The following is a 15,971-nucleotide window of genomic DNA, read 5'->3' as shown; positions in this document are numbered from 1 at the left end:
AATGGCCGGGAGGTCTGTCCACTAGGGGAATCATTACAAGCATAGGGATGTAGTTTACATCATACAGTGAAGAATACAGTTAACACAAGGGATTAGCCCAGGAGGTGGGAGGGGTTAGATCAGTTAATAAGGGAAGCACTTCTTGTTTCCTGAGAGTGGAGTCAGGTTGAGAGTGAGAGTCAAGTGTGTGAGTGGAGTTCTGAGGAAGTGCTAGATACTGACAGTGTTCAACACGTTCCAAGACAGCGGATATAGCAGAGGCAAAAAGGTTTTGTCAGTGCCAAGTCTCCCAACAGTATGAGGACACATCTTAAACTTCATGAGGATGCCAGGGCAGTCTCGGGCCTAAGACCCAGAAGAGGAATTGAGTGCCATGTGTCGGTATCTCGCAAGGATGGTGTCAGCCGGGTTTCAGCGAAAGGGAAAAATGTTGGGCCTCAGGGAAGCTGTTATGCCAGAAAGAAGGTCTCTGGTACCAACTGGAGCTGTTGAGGCGGGGGCAGGTCAGGCAGAACGGAGTCAAGGACTGATAGTACACTGGACAAAGGACAAAGACAACATCATCCCAAGAGGATTCTATCTCACTCTGTATGCCGCAACTGCATGTATCCGAATTGCACAGTAAAGATGAACCTGATGAACTGGACCTAGGGTCTCCTGTCATATTTGTAGCTGTAATGAGAATCAAGGATGGGGAAGTAGAAAGACTCCCAACCAAGTGAGTAAAGAAAGCCCATCACGCTGAACTCTGATTCCTGTTTAGATGAGGGGTTTCAGGGCAAAGAGAACTCAATTCCGGTCCACAGCCACTGATCCCACCCTTAAATAGCATCTATGATGTGGAATTAGGTAAGTTTTTGGACATTTTCTTTTAATAATTTTCTCTTGGCAGAATAGTTTCCTTCCGTTTGAGGGTATAAATGGTCATGGATTTACTTATCCATGAGTTTTATTTATCCTTAAGGTTATATTTGTTTAAAACAAAACAAGTATGGAACAATGGTCCATCATAGCAGGAAACTAATGTGTGGATATTTCTTTCCAGAGTGGGATAATTACAATTTCCTTAGTTGTGATTCAGAATTTTAAATCCCTGCCATTCTCCGGTTTGAGGAAAACCACCAAAGCCTTTTACAGCTGCCATAACTACCACAAAACTCAGCAGTCTTGATTCTCTCCCAGGATAGAATATCTGATTATTTAGCTTCAATAGAGCATATTTCTTGTGAAACGAGTAAGATACATATAAAGGAGTGTCAACTTGTTAAACTGGGGAGCCCCCATTTACAGCCTATAGATTGCTCATGTATTCTTTACTGTTGCCTGTTCCTTCAAAATGAGTAGGCTAAATAGAGAAACTATTTATAACTGTATATTTTTATTGTACGGTGTATAGTGCATATTTTGCAGAGGATTAAGTAGGTTCAATATCGTAAGATACACACACACAAAAGACAATAGAAAGCTCACCAACGCTGCTAATGAGATTATCCGCTGAAATGATCCAACACAGCGGGTGCAGTATTCAGCTGGTAGACTTCAGGGATAATTAGGCAATAGAGAAGGAATTTCTGCACACAAAAAAAAAAACACCTACAGGGGAACATAAAAACTGATGCGTTTCGAGACAGACAACCACTGTAATTCTTAGCCAAGAATAAGAGCGGCTGGATCGCTTGAAACACGTCAGTTTTTATGTTCCCCTGTAGGTGTTATTATTTTAATTTTTTAATGGATCTTCAATAAGAAAAACTTTTCTACTGTATGTTTTTCATGGATGGCTGTGCAGAAATTCCTCCTGTATTGCCACACACACAAAGACATCTGCTGACGCATACTCACCTCCCCTAGTCCAGCTACTGATGGGGGATTGTGGCAAACATTCTACCATCAGAAGAACACATTTAGGCCAGCACCACTGGGTCTTAGGTAAAACCCTTTAAATAACCGTACTTAAAAAAAAAAAACTTAATCCCTTCATGTCCTTAAGATTTTCAATTTTCATTTTTGCTTCCCTTCTTCACAGAGCCCTAACTTTTTTAATTTTGGGTCAATTTGGCCATATGAGGGTTTGTTTTTTTGTGGGACGAGTTGCACTTTTGAACGACACCATTAACTTATCATATAGTGTGGTGAAATTGCAATGAAAAGTGAAATTTCACAATTGGATTTTTTTTTTTACCATGTTCACGAAATGCTAAAACTGACCTGCCTTTACGACCACAGGTGATTACGAGTTCACATATACCAAACATGTATAGGTTCTTTTTTATTCAAGTGGTGAAAAAAATACAGTTAGTAACATAAAAAATGGCGCCATTTTCCCGCTACCCGTTGTGTCTCCATTTTTCGGGATCTGGGGCTAAATGAGGGCTTATTTTTTGTGCGTCGAGTTGATGTTTTTATTGATACTATTTTGGTACAGATACAATGTTTGGTTCGCCTGTTATTGCATTTTAACCCCTTCACGCCGCAGCCCTTTTTTGTTTTTTGCTCCCATTCTTCTCAGAGCCATAACATTTTTATTTTTCCATCAATATGGCCATGTGAGGGCTTGTTTTTTGCGTAACGAGTTGTACTTTTGATCAAGACCATTGGTTTTACCATGTCGTGCACTCGAAAACGGGAAAAAAACTTCAAGTGTGGTGAAATTGCAAAAAGTACAATTCCACAACTGTTTTTTGGATTTTATTTACCATGTTCACCAAATGTTAAAACTGAACTGCCATTTTTATTCTCCAGGTCATTACGAGTTCATAGATACCAAAAATGTATAGATTGTAACATAGTAACATAGTTATTAAGGTTGAAGGAAGACTTTAAGTTCATCTAGTAAAACACATATCCTATCCTAACTTGCCCTAACATGTTGATCCAAAGGAAGGCAAAAAAAAACCCATGTGGCAAACAGTAAGCTTCACATTGGGGAAAAAAATTCCTTCCCGTCTCCACATACGGCAATCAGACTAGCTCCCTGGATCAATGCAATATTAAGGAAACTAGTGTATATACCCTGTAATATTATACTTTTCAAGAAAGGCATCCTGTCCCTTCTTAAATTTTATTAGGGAATCACTCATTACAACATCATATGGCAGAGAGTTCCATAGTCTCACTGCTCTTACAGTAAAGAATCCGCGTCTGTGAGTATGCTTAAACCTTCTTTCCTCCAGACGTAGAGGATGCCCCCTTGTCCCCGTCACAGGTCTAAGAGTAAAAAGATCATTAGAAAGGTCTTTGTACTGTCCCCTCATATATTTATACATTGTAATAAGATCACCCCTAAGCCTTCGATTTTCCAAACTAAATAACCCCAAGTGTAATAACCTGTCCTGGTATTGCAGACCCCCCAGTTCCCTAATAACCTTGGTCGCTCTTCTCTGCACCCGCTCCAGTTCAGCTATGTCTTTCTTATACACCGGAGACCAGAACTGTACACAGTATTCTAAGTGTGGTTGCACTAGTGACTTATACAGAGGTAAAATTATGTTCTCCTCATGAGCATCTATGCCTCTTTTAATGCATCCCATTATTTTATTTGCCTTTGCAACAGCTGCCTGACACTGGCCACTAAATGTGAGTTTGTTGTCCACCCATACACCCAGGTCTTTTTCAGTGACAGTTTTGCCCAGTGTTTTACAATTAAGCACATAATTATACATCTTGTTCATTCTACTCAAGTGCATGACCTTACATTTATCCGCATTAAAGCTCATTTGCCATTTAACAGCCCAAGCTTCTAGTTTACATAAATCCTCCTGTAATATAAAATTGTCCTCCTCTGTATTGATTACCCTGCAGAGTTTAGTGTCATCTGCAAATATTGAAATTCTACTCTCTATGCCCCCTACAATGTCATTAATAAATATGTTAAAAAGATTGGATTTTTTTCATCATTTAAATAAAGTTTGTTAAATAAAAAAAATTGCATCATTTTCCGAGACCTGTAGCATTTCCATTTTTCGTGATCTGGGGCTGGGTGAGGGCTTATTTTTTTTCATGTGCCAAGCTGACGTTTTCAATAACAGCATTTTGGTGTGGATATGATCTTATGATCACCCATTATTGCATTTTAATGCAATGTTGAGGCGACCAAAAAAACGTAATTCTGGCGTTTTGACTTTTTTCGCTATGCCGTTTACCGATCAAATTAATTCTTATTCTAGCTTGATAGATCGGGCAATTCTGAACGTGGTGATACCAAATATGTGTATTTTTTTTCAATTGTTTTATTTTGAATGAGGTGAATGGGGGGTGATTTGAACTTTTAGACTATTAGAAGCTGCAGTTGTCCGAACGACTCTGCTACACACAGGCAATGATCAGATCGCCTGTGTGTAGCAGAAATGCTCACTTGCTATGAGCGCTGACCAACGGCGGTGCTTATAGCAATCTGGGTATGACAACCATAGAGGTCTGCTGGAGACCTTTGATTGTCATGCTGACCCATCGGTGATCAGCGATCATGTGACGGGGTCACCGATGGGCGGGATTAGTGACACGCTTCCAGCGCGATCACAATAAATGCCGCTGTCAGAGATTGACAGCAGCATTTAACAGGTTAACATCCGCGGTTGGATCACGATTCCCCTCATGGCTGTTGCGGGCACAAGTCATCTGTTCAAAACAGCTGACATATGCAGAGAAAGATGTGGGCTTAGCATCGGAGCCCACATCAAAGGGAGAGACAAGACATGAATCGTACGTGTACGGTCCATGACGTGAAGGGGTTAATGCAATGTTGCAGCAACCAAAAGAACATAATTTTGTTTCATTTTTTTTCTCATTACGCTGTTTACTGATCGAATTAATTTAGTTTAAATTTTGATAGACCTGGCATTTCTGAACGCAGCAATAATAAACATGTGTATTTTTAATTTTTTTACTATTTTATTTTGAATGGGGCAAAAGAGGGATGATTTTAACTTTTTATATTTTAAAAAAATGTTAATATACACTTTTCACTGACTTCAATAGTTTTATTAGGAGACTTGAAGCTGAGATCGTCTGACAGCTTGTGCTACACAAAGCAGAAATGTTCATCTCCTATGAACACCAGCCACGGGCCAGCGTTTATAGGAGATCTGCAATGACAAGCACGGGGGTGTTCTGCAGACCCCCTGTCATACCAACACATCGGCACCCCGCGATCATGTGACAGGTGATCAAATCAGTTGTCATGTGCCTGAAAAATGCAGGCTCAGCGCCGGAGCTCGCATCAAAGGGAGGGAGGCAACCTATGATGTTACCTATATGTCATAGGTCATGAACGGTTTAAAGGGGCAGTTCAATGACAGCGGATGCCAAGGGGGGGAAATGAAAAGGCAGCAAGCCAGTATTATGAAATTGATCATACATCTTAATGATTTCCTATAATTTTCTTTGATGGCTACATGCATTTATAGAGATGGTACGGATTGACCTGGTACATAAGCCACATCAGTAATATAAGCCCCGAGATCCACCTTTTGTGTTACAACATTTGCGACTATTGATTAGTGTGCCTGGTGCACCACCTTTTGTGTTACAACATCTGCGACTATTGATTAGTGTGCCTGGTGCAACATCAAATGTGCATCACACCACAACAATGATGTTGTGCCAGGCCAGGCTAATCAAAATAGCAAGTGAAGATGCCAAGATGTACAGCCATGGCCAAAAGTGTTTGCACTCTTGAAATTGTTCCAGGAAATGAAGTATTTCTTCTAGAAAATTATTTCAATTACACATGTTTTTGTTTATACATGTTTATTTCCTTTGTGTGTATTAGAACAACACAAAAAGAGAAAGAAAGGCAAATTGGACATAATTTCAAACAAAACCCCCAAAATGGGCTGGACAAAATTGTTGGCACCCTCAACTTTTTGCAAACTACTCCAGGTCTCTCATATTTGAAGGGTGTATTCTCACAACAGCAGCTTTTAAGATTTAAGCTTTCTCTACAGGTATTCAATGGATTTAGATTTGGACTCATTCTTGGTCATTTCGGGACTCTCGAGCACCTTGTTTCAATCCATTTCTGGTTGCATCTTGAAGTGCGTTTAGGGTCATTTTCCCACTGGAAGATCCATAACCTTGGTTGCAAACCCTGCTTTCTGACATTGGGCAATACATTGCGACCCAAAATCCTTTGGTAACCTACAGATTTCATGAATCCTGGCATACAGTAAAGGTACCCAGTGCCAGATGCCTCAAAGCAACCAAAAACATATTTGAACCTTCATCATATTTGACTGAAGGTACTGTGTTCATATCTTTGTAGGCCTCATTCAGTCTTTAGTAAACAGTAGAATGATGCGCTTTACCAAAAAGCTGCATTTTGGCTTCATCTGTCCACAATATGCTTTCTCAGAAGTATTTTTGCTTATTCATAAACATTTTAGACAACTGCAGTCTAATTTTTTTATATCTCTGTGTCTGCAGTGGGGTCCTCCTCGGTCTCCTGCCATAGCATTTAATTTCATTCAAATTTCTATAGATAATTCGCACTGACACTGATGCACCCTAACCCTGAGCCAACAGGACAGCTTGAATTTCTTTGGAACTTGATTGGGTTTGCTTATCCACCATCCGGACAGTTCTGTGTTGCAACCTTTCATCAATTTTTCTCTGTCATTCATGTCCAGGGAGATTAGCTTCGGTGCCATGGGTTGTAAACTTCATGATTATGCTGCACACCGTGGATAATAATCTCTGATGATAGACTTGTAACCTTGATATTGTTGATATTATTTAACAATTTTGGTTCTCATCTCCTAAGACAGTTCTCATCTTCTTATCTTTTCCAATTTTCCATGCTTAGCGTAGCACACACAGACACGCAATGCAAAGACTGAGTCAACTTCTCCTCTTTTTACCTGGTTTCAGGTGTGACTTTCATATTACCCACACCCATTACTTGCCACAGGTGAATGAGCTTAACATGCGTGAAACAAAGTTGTTTAACCACAATTTTGGAAAGGTGTCAACAATTTTGTTCAGCCCATTTTGAGGGGTTTGTGTGAAATTAATGTCCAATTTGCCTTTTTTTCTCTGTATTTTTGTGTTGTTTCAATATGCACAAATAAAATAAACATGTGTATAACAAAAAATGTGTAACTGCACTAATTTTATGGGAGAAATATTTCATTTTCTAGAACAATTTCAAGGGTGTCAAGACTTACCATGACTGCAAGAGCCGGGTCTCAGGGCTCGGGTTCATCAGCCACAGAGTAGTGATGTGACTGATGGACAGGGTCCCTCAAATCGATATGGACCACCTCTACTCCTTTAACTCCAAATTCTCCTGTGGTTTCAGATGCAAATTATAAACAAAACGGATGGCCCAATCTCCACTGAAATATTGGATATTAAGCAGCAACCACTGCAAAAAGTAAAAAAAAAGACCTAGGACTTCTCAGCACTGCCCCTGCCAGTCCGATCACAAAATGAGGATAAAGAATAAGAAGATTCAAGTCCTCCTGAAGTCACCAGGATTACACTGATGCGATAAGAACAATGACTGACAGGAAGGTCTGGGACAATCTCCCAATGTCACCAACAATTTTTCAACACTTCCATCACTTATTCATAACATCCACTGGTTTAAGGATGGTATTCTGCCTTCAGGCACATTGACACGATGTGCAATCCAGCATACAGCATAAACCACAGCTCTGTCTTCCAAAATAAGCAGACTGTTCTCTGTAGTCTAACTTGTTTATTTGTGAAGAGTATAGAACATGCGCCGTAAAACTGTAAAGAATACAATGACATACATAAGTATTGGGCAGATGATCTCACAGTTAACACAGATACAGGAAGCATTTAGTGTGATGCAATTTACATAGAGAGAAAACACAGGTGTCCAATTACGTCTACTGAGCACTGACTACTATGCAGCTAATAAACTCTCTGCACACACTGCATTGTAAGAAAGATTAAGCTTACCAGATATGCCTTAACCGGATAACGAATTCAAGTTGGAGAATTAAGATGGAGGACAGGTAAACACGTGCATCCTATGATATACACAGAAGCAAAATGGCCCTTCTTCATCCCAGAATACATTGCTTCCTCCCCACAAAGCACTGCTTCAATCCCTTGTGCATTGCTTTTGTTAAAGGCACAGACTACATAATGCTATCAAAGATACTGCTATAAATTCAGCCACCACTAGATGGTGCTATAATTAACCCAGCACATAATACAAACAGACTGACCTATTCGGAGCACATAACACAAAACAGACTGCCCTATATCAGAGGGTAGAACAGATGGCATGGGTGTCCAAATAATGAAGCCATTTCATCTAGGGATGTCAGAGGCTTCTGCTTACTGGAAAAAAATGTTGGTGATATGTTGTTTCATAGAGAAGAGTTAAAGGCTTTAGTTTACAGATTGCAGAGGCTTCTGGAAAATGGAAAAATACCACGGATAATAAAAAAAATACTTGCCATATGATGTACAATGGTCACTGGTGTAGTGATGCCAGCATGTGGGTCGTAGAGGCTCCATAAATATTACTCATTTTCACTTGAGTGGCCGGATTTAAAAGCTGCCAGATAGTACAACAAGACATATAATACTAACCCCAACCCGTAAATATCACAGAGCAGTAACAATAATAAAACAGGATAAGAGTGGATATATTTTTCTAGCAAGTTCTAAATGGTAATGCCAAACTTCTATGTTTGTTCTCCTTTGCTTATGAAAGACTGCTGGCCAAGTTATCAGGCACACAATTTTTTTTCTGATAATCCCATTCAGAATGAAGCTTAATATCAATTCCAATACTTCTTTCATGTTTGGCATTGCTCAATATATTATTGTGTCTTGTTTTTCCCCTACTATACCACATTATGCGATGTAAAACGTCTTTAGAAGAGATTTAGGCAATCTCACTTCCTAAACCATAAAGCTATTTTGGGTCGGTAGCCACAAACCCACATATTCTTCCTTTCTGTACAGCAACTATGTTTAACTGATTTGGAAGCATTTTTCTTGAAGTAAACAAAATAAATGGAGTGAGAAATTGTTATGGATGAGCTAGAACTGCGATTCTCAATTTATCTTTATTCAAAATAATTAAATCAAACTAAAAACGAGGTTATTACCATACACTGCACATTAAAGGCGCTGCAAATTCAGTAAAACTCAGAGGGGAGTTGGGTGCAGAGGATGAGCCCCAGGCTGGCCCCTCAGTAACTATATAGGGCCGAACGGCCACCAGGTGCCTCAGTGGCACTATACCTTTTATAAATAGAGAAAAAAACAGGATGGTTCACCACCTTCTTTATATATCAACTGGATGCGGAATAGATGAATGATCTGAGTGAGTGCCAGGAATTTAGCTGGGGTGCTCAGGAGTAGTAGACAAAATTTGAGAAATTGGGCACGTCCAAACGGAAGTAGATAAAAGTAAAAGGTCTTTATTGAAAATCCATAAAACCATGAGCTAGTTTAGGTAACATATTAAATACATTTTAATGTATTACCTGAACTATTTTGTGGTTTTATGGATTTTCAATAAAATACCTTTGACTTTTATCTACTTCCGTTTGGACGTGCCTAATTTCTCAAATTTTGTCTCTCTTTTATAAAGTCACCTGTAGTCGCATCACAATAGCATCTGGGATTTTAATGCAACCACAAGTGATTTACGCTAAGGTACAGCATTGCTGAGCTACCCAGCGGCCCTGAACAACTACTACGATAGCAGTTTCTTATGACTGCCATGTATCTTCCCAGCGCTGTACCCTTAAATTTGCAGCCATATCAGGATGGGTAGTACATAAGCCCGCAGATCACACTGGGCATATCTTAAGACACACTACTTTCTATCTGTCAGAGAGGATCGCAAGATCTAGAGGTGCATCGGGAACAAGACAAGTGAGGAGCGATGTACTGCAAATGGAGGCTGCATACAGCAGCTGAGGAATGTGGTACTGCAGACAGAGGCTGTATACAAGGGTAACGGAGTGTGCACTGCAGATGGAGGCTCTAGGCGGGAGTCACCTTACCATACAATATGGCTGAGTGCTATGCAATAAAACATCACATAGCACTCGGCCCAGTTTCATTCTATGGGGCAGCTCAGATCTGTGATTATTTTCTCATGCCAATTCAGCATGAGAGAACAATCGTATCGTAATCGGCTTACGTGCACCCATATAAGTCTATGGGTCGGAGTGAAACATCAGGTTGTACTCAGATATCATCCAGGTGCGGTGCAGTATATGCCGATGCTGGCAGGAGACAAGATGGAGAAATTACTTTCTCCATCTCCTCCTCAGCTCTGCTCCAATTCTGTCATGCGAGAGGATCAGAGCACAGTAGCAGGACACTCAGTTGCCTCTCGCAGCACAGCTGGAGCCGAGGGTCATTAACATTGCATCGGATACTATACACTGCTGTGACTCCAGCCTTATACAGGGGCTGAGGAGTGATATACTGCAGATGGAGCAAAAAATGTGCATTCTTGGTCTCCGCTCTGTTCATTGTCTATGGGACTGTGGGAAATTGCTAAGTAATGTGCTCGGTAATTCCAAAGACAATGTGTCACGATACAGCTGTCGGGTGACCCAGGGACCAGGGGCTCCTTCCCTATCCCTAACACCAGGGTCGCCCTAGCTCGCCCTGTTCCCTGGGATACTCCAGATGGCGAAGATGCCGGGGTCTCCGCCCTTGCTTTATCTCCTAAGTTAGCCCTCCGTCTCTTCTCTTCCCCCACTCAGGGAAGAGGGAAACACGGCAACACAAACAAGGGTTAACAGAAAACTCCAGGCATACAAAATATTCACTCTCACATATATTAGAGGAATGCACCGGGTGTGAAGGTAGGGGAATAAACCAAAATAGAGAACGATAATTGTGGCGCCCCTGGGAGTATGGTCACCACAGTGGTTTTGCCTTCCTCCAGGGAGGGTGATGTCATGCTTGGAAGCAAGGAAGGGTCTCTCTAGCAGTTAATCATTTTCATGCAATACAGTTCCCACTCCGGGCCAGCAGAGGGAGCTCTGAACCAGAATTGGGGGAGGAGTGCTCTCTGAGGGCAAGGAAGAGAAAGGAGGAGTTAGTGTGAGGAGGGCAATGTGTGTAGACGTGTGGAGAGAAGCTGGAGGTTGAGCTGAGGAAAGAGAGCTCCCTCCCAGTGATAGCGCATGATCTGGAGCCTGGTCTCCACGGTTGTATGGATACTGAATGTCCTGCAGCAGAAACCAGAGGAATAGGAAGCTGTAAATGCTCTATTCCCAACTAAGACTCGGAGGCACAACAGCGACGGGTGAGCCAAGAGAGATAGAGGGCTACAGCTGTCTGCCATACGAGGTAGTTCTAAGAGACGATAAGAAGGAGGAACTTCAGTGTAACACTGTACTGCATGTACCTCAAGCCAGTGCTAGGAAGGAGACTACACAACCCATCTGATAGAAAGATCCCTGAGTTGCTTCCAGGCTAGCCTGCTCCTGTGCCATCTGTAACCAGGACCCTGGACTGCGTTTGCCAAGTAAAGGTAAAGAAACTGCACCCTGTTGTGTCCTTGCCTCCTTACTGCAACATCCTCAGCACTGCTACATCTCTGTGCCAAACACTGCACCCTCTTCCTAAACCTTTATCTACACTGCCCTGGGACTACAGCCCTGCCTGTGGAGGGCTACAACATCTTTGCTGCACTACACCATTTGTCCCAGAGGATCTGTCTGCAGCGTCGGCTAAACACCTTCATTGCCGAACACCACAGGTGGCGTCACGAATCACTTATAAACTTTATTCCCAACTCGACCCCTTTTACATGGGCGCCCAGGGCCATGGACTGGGTCACCGCTACTGTAACATTCCCCTCTGAAGGACCGGCCCGGTACCGAGTACCCCACAGCCCTGGGAGGGTGACCCAATAAGCAATTACCACCCATACAAACCAAGCAACAGTTACTAATAACTCCTTAAACTCTCCTTCTCAAACGTACTCCTCCCCCACCATTAGCCATGCAGCAAATGCTACTCTGACAAGGATTAGTTACAGATCCCAGATTATAAAGGGAAAAGTAGTGGCTAAACAAGCACAGCTGTGAGCACATGAATCTCCAACATGGCCGATTAACCCCTGTGTTTATGCCAGAAGAAATAAACACATTTAAAATGAGAAGTGTTTCTTCTCAGCAACGGAGCAGGAGCAATCCGACGCTGCGGTCTTCTGGCTCCACACTGTCGCGGTAACCCCGTGACACAATGCACGGAGGGGAGTTCTGGAGTCGCCCTGTGGTCAGGCCCCCAGTGATCAGCATGCTATCCTACATTCTATAGAAGGGTGGTCATTTCATATTTTGCTAAAAAGCCTTTAATTATCATATTACAGGGTTACAGGGGGGGGTGATTATAATCCCAAAGAAATGGGAAGCATTATTGCAGGGGGATATGTTACAGTTATGGGGGTTGATTACTGCACAACAGTGGGTGTGTAATTATAATCTGAGAAAAGGGGTGGCTAATTACAGCAGAGTGGGAGTATGTTATAATTAGAGATGAGCGAACTTGTTAGGAATACGTTCGCCATTCTCAAAGTTGGCACAAGCGTTGCCCATTTGGATTCCTGAGCATTTTCCACAAAATTCGGTAAATGATCAATAAGGTTGTGATCCTACCGCCGGTAAGATCATTACCGTCGGTCAGAGCGCTGCGGGGGACAAGCTATCAGATGTGACCAGCGGTAGGGTAAATCATTAAGGGCTTCAATGGAATGGGCGTTAGGTGAGTAGAACAATGTTTGTTATTTTTCAATAAAAATGGAAAAGTGTGTTTTGTTTTATTTCAAATAAAGGACTTTCTTCTGTCTGTGACTTTATTTACAATACAACTATAGGATTAGTAATGGAGAGGTGTCTTATAGACACCTCTCCATTACTAACCCGTGGGCTTGAGATCATCGGACAATACAAAGCTGACATCAACCCTACAAATATGAACCCCGCTTGCCACCGCCACAGGGCAAGTGGGAAGAGCCAGGCTAAGCGCCAGAATTGGCGCAGCTGATAGATGCACCTTTTCTGAGCAGCTGTGGGCTATTTTTAGGCCAGCCTGAGAATACCAGCTCAAGGCTGTCTGCTTTAGCTTGGCTGGGCTGGTTGTCAAAAAAATGGGGAGGACCCGCAATTTAATTTTCAATTTAAATAATTAAAAAATATGGCATGGGGACCCTTCTATTCTTGATAACCAGATAACCAGCCTTTCTGAAGCCAACAACTGAGAGTTGCTGCCAGCTGTGAGTTTTGCCTTGCTTGTTATCAAAAATATAGTGGAATTCACTACCTTTTTTATTATTATTATTATTATTATTCATTTAAAGCACAGGCGCCGGCTGATGAATAATCCCATCCCAGCCGCTCCTGGTCTGTTATTAGTGGCAGCAGGCATCGGCTGATGGGAGCAGTAGTCCCATCAGCTGACACCAGTGACTAGAGGTAAACTTTATAACTTCTATCACAGCTGCATGCTCACACTGTCTTTTGTCAGTATGGGAACTGTCGGACCTGTGGTGATGATTTTACCGCAGATCAGAAGCAGTGTTTGCCGCACTGTCATGCATATGACAGCAAAACAAACACCTGGTGTTTGGGGGGGCTGTTACATCTGTGCCCGTACCTCAGCGAGACCTCTGGCAGGGCTCCCTTCCTCATGCTGTGATGCCCGTACCTCAGCGAGACCCCCGGCGGGGCCTTCGCTCTCAGTCCGTGGCCTGCTGTTCTGCTCCTTCCCCTGCTTCCTGGCCTAGGCCGCTCTCCTACTAAAGAAGTTCTACGCAGGCTTGAAAAAGAGGGGACGTAAAGAGGGGGATACTATTACATCTGTGCCCGTACCTCAGCGAGACCTCCGGCAGGGGTCCCGTCCTCATGCTGTGAGGCCCGTGCCTCAGCGAGACTCTCGGCGGGACTCCTGTCCTCATGCTGTGAGGGCCGTACCTCATCAAGACCCTCGGTGGGGTCCCCGTCCTCATGCTGTAAGGGTCGTACTTCTGTGAGACCCGCGGCGGACTCTCAGTCTGTGGCCTGCTGTCCTACTCCTTCTCCTGCTGCACGGCCAGCACATCCCCTGGTATGAGATTAAGGCCGTGCACTCTCTAAGTCTCTTAAAGAGACAGCACGCATTTTTCAAAAGAGTAATTAACCAATGATTTCTTTGTGTGCACTATTTCTGGCCCCTCTGCCTTAGAGAGGGTGCCGGAGCAACGAGTATCCATTCTTGCTAGTTCCAATTTCACTGTCTGTGCTTCTGCAGTGTTCTGCCAAGTGCTCCACTTATACTGTTTGTTTCCACAGACTATCAGTTACCTGTTATCCGGCTGTCCAAGACGACGTCTGTACCGTCTGCCTCATTTCCGTCTCGTTCCATCACTCAGCCATCCAAATCTCTGGACAACGCCAGTACCTCTAGAGCCAGCTTACACCCAAATACCCAGAACCCACCAGTTACCACCAGAGCCAGCTTCGACCCGAATACCCGGAATCTGCCGGTCAGCTCCATCATATCCGTTAATACTGCATCTCCGTCTGTTCCCCTGGGACAGCTGTCACGTGTCCGGGGTCTAACTGGAGGGTAGCACCTGTGTCCACCAGGCATTCCATTTTGACCCTGTTCAAGGGGTTTTACTACGGGTGCCTGGGGCTCACTTAGTCATGCCCCCTTCGGAGCCCCAAGGACAGAGGTCCCGAGGTTCCACTCATAAAGCAATAAACGAATGTGAATTTCACCACCTGTGCCTCCGCTTCCATTCGTTACAGGGGTCAAACCCAAACAGTAGCACAGACTTCCCGGTGAAGTTCATGTTCAGTGTTCGTGACCAAACAGTAGGTGTTTGGTATGAATGCCAAACTTTACTGTTTGGGTTCGCCCATATCTACTGCTGATGTATAAAGTGGATGCCATAGAGATTACACAAGAAAATAGGATTTACACAATATACATGAAAAACTGTCCATCTTTTCTAGAACATACATACATACACTCCCTGGCGAGAACCAAACCATCCAATAAAATGCAAAACTGAAGGCAGCACTCCAAAAAATTAAGGAAAATAGAGTGGTTTATTAGCCCACAGTGGCAACATTTTTTTGTTCTAAAGAGGAAGGTTCACATCTTAGAACAGACACGTTACCACTATGGGCTAATAAACCAAAATTTTTTGTACTGCCTCCAGCTTTTGCCTTTTATTTGATACTAGCTGAAGAGCCCAGGGCTGCCTGGGCATAGTAAGTAACTACGGTTAGTTATAACAAATTATAATGATTATTTATATATATATATATATATATATATATATATATATAAAGCTGAGCGTAGAGCCCTGCCCATTCCTGATAGCCACATTCACAATAATATCCCACATCATCCCGTCAGCCAGAGCTACCAGACTACTACCCTTAATATCCCACATCATCCCGTCAGCCAGAGCCACTGGACTACTACCCCTAATATCCCATATTATCCCATCAGCCAGAGCCACCGGACAACTACCACTAATATGCCACATCATCCCGTCAGCCAGAGCTACCGCACTACTACCCATAATATCTCACATCGTCCCATCAGCCTGAGCCACCGGACTACTGTACTACCACTAATATCCCACATCATCCCGTCAGCCAGAGCTAACGGACTACTACCCATAATATCCCACATCATCCCGTCAGCCAGAGCCACTGGACTACTACCCCTAATATCCCACATCATCCCATGAGCCAGAGCTACTGGACTACTACTCCTAATATCCCACATCATGCCATCAACAAGAGCCACCAGACAACTACCCCTTATATCCCACATTGTCCCATCAGCCTGGGGTCAGAACTAGAACGCTGAGTGGAACGGTCGTAACTTCCATACCGGGGATCCCTTTAAGAGAGGCCTGGCGTCAGATCAAGAGCGCTATTTGAATTTGCCCTGACTTCCATACCAATGATCCCTTTAATAGAAGCCTGGGGTGAGAATCAGAGCACTGA

General features: G+C 43.0%; 1 protein-coding gene across 1 annotated transcript in view; it reads right to left on the bottom strand.

Moving 5' to 3' along the window:
• The window catches only part of ENPP1 (ectonucleotide pyrophosphatase/phosphodiesterase 1), a 181,152-nt gene that overhangs the window by 152,794 nt on the left and 12,387 nt on the right, over positions 1 to 15,971 (bottom strand). The window lies entirely within an intron of this gene.

The sequence above is a fragment of the Dendrobates tinctorius genome, unplaced genomic scaffold, assembly GCF_039654945.1.
Source record: "Dendrobates tinctorius isolate UK_male_01 unplaced genomic scaffold, ASM3965494v1 ptg000046l, whole genome shotgun sequence".
In the NCBI taxonomy this organism is placed as follows: domain Eukaryota; kingdom Metazoa; phylum Chordata; class Amphibia; order Anura; family Dendrobatidae; genus Dendrobates; species Dendrobates tinctorius.
The sequence above is the reverse complement of the archived record's forward strand: the minus strand, read 5'-3'. Positions and strand labels throughout refer to the sequence as shown.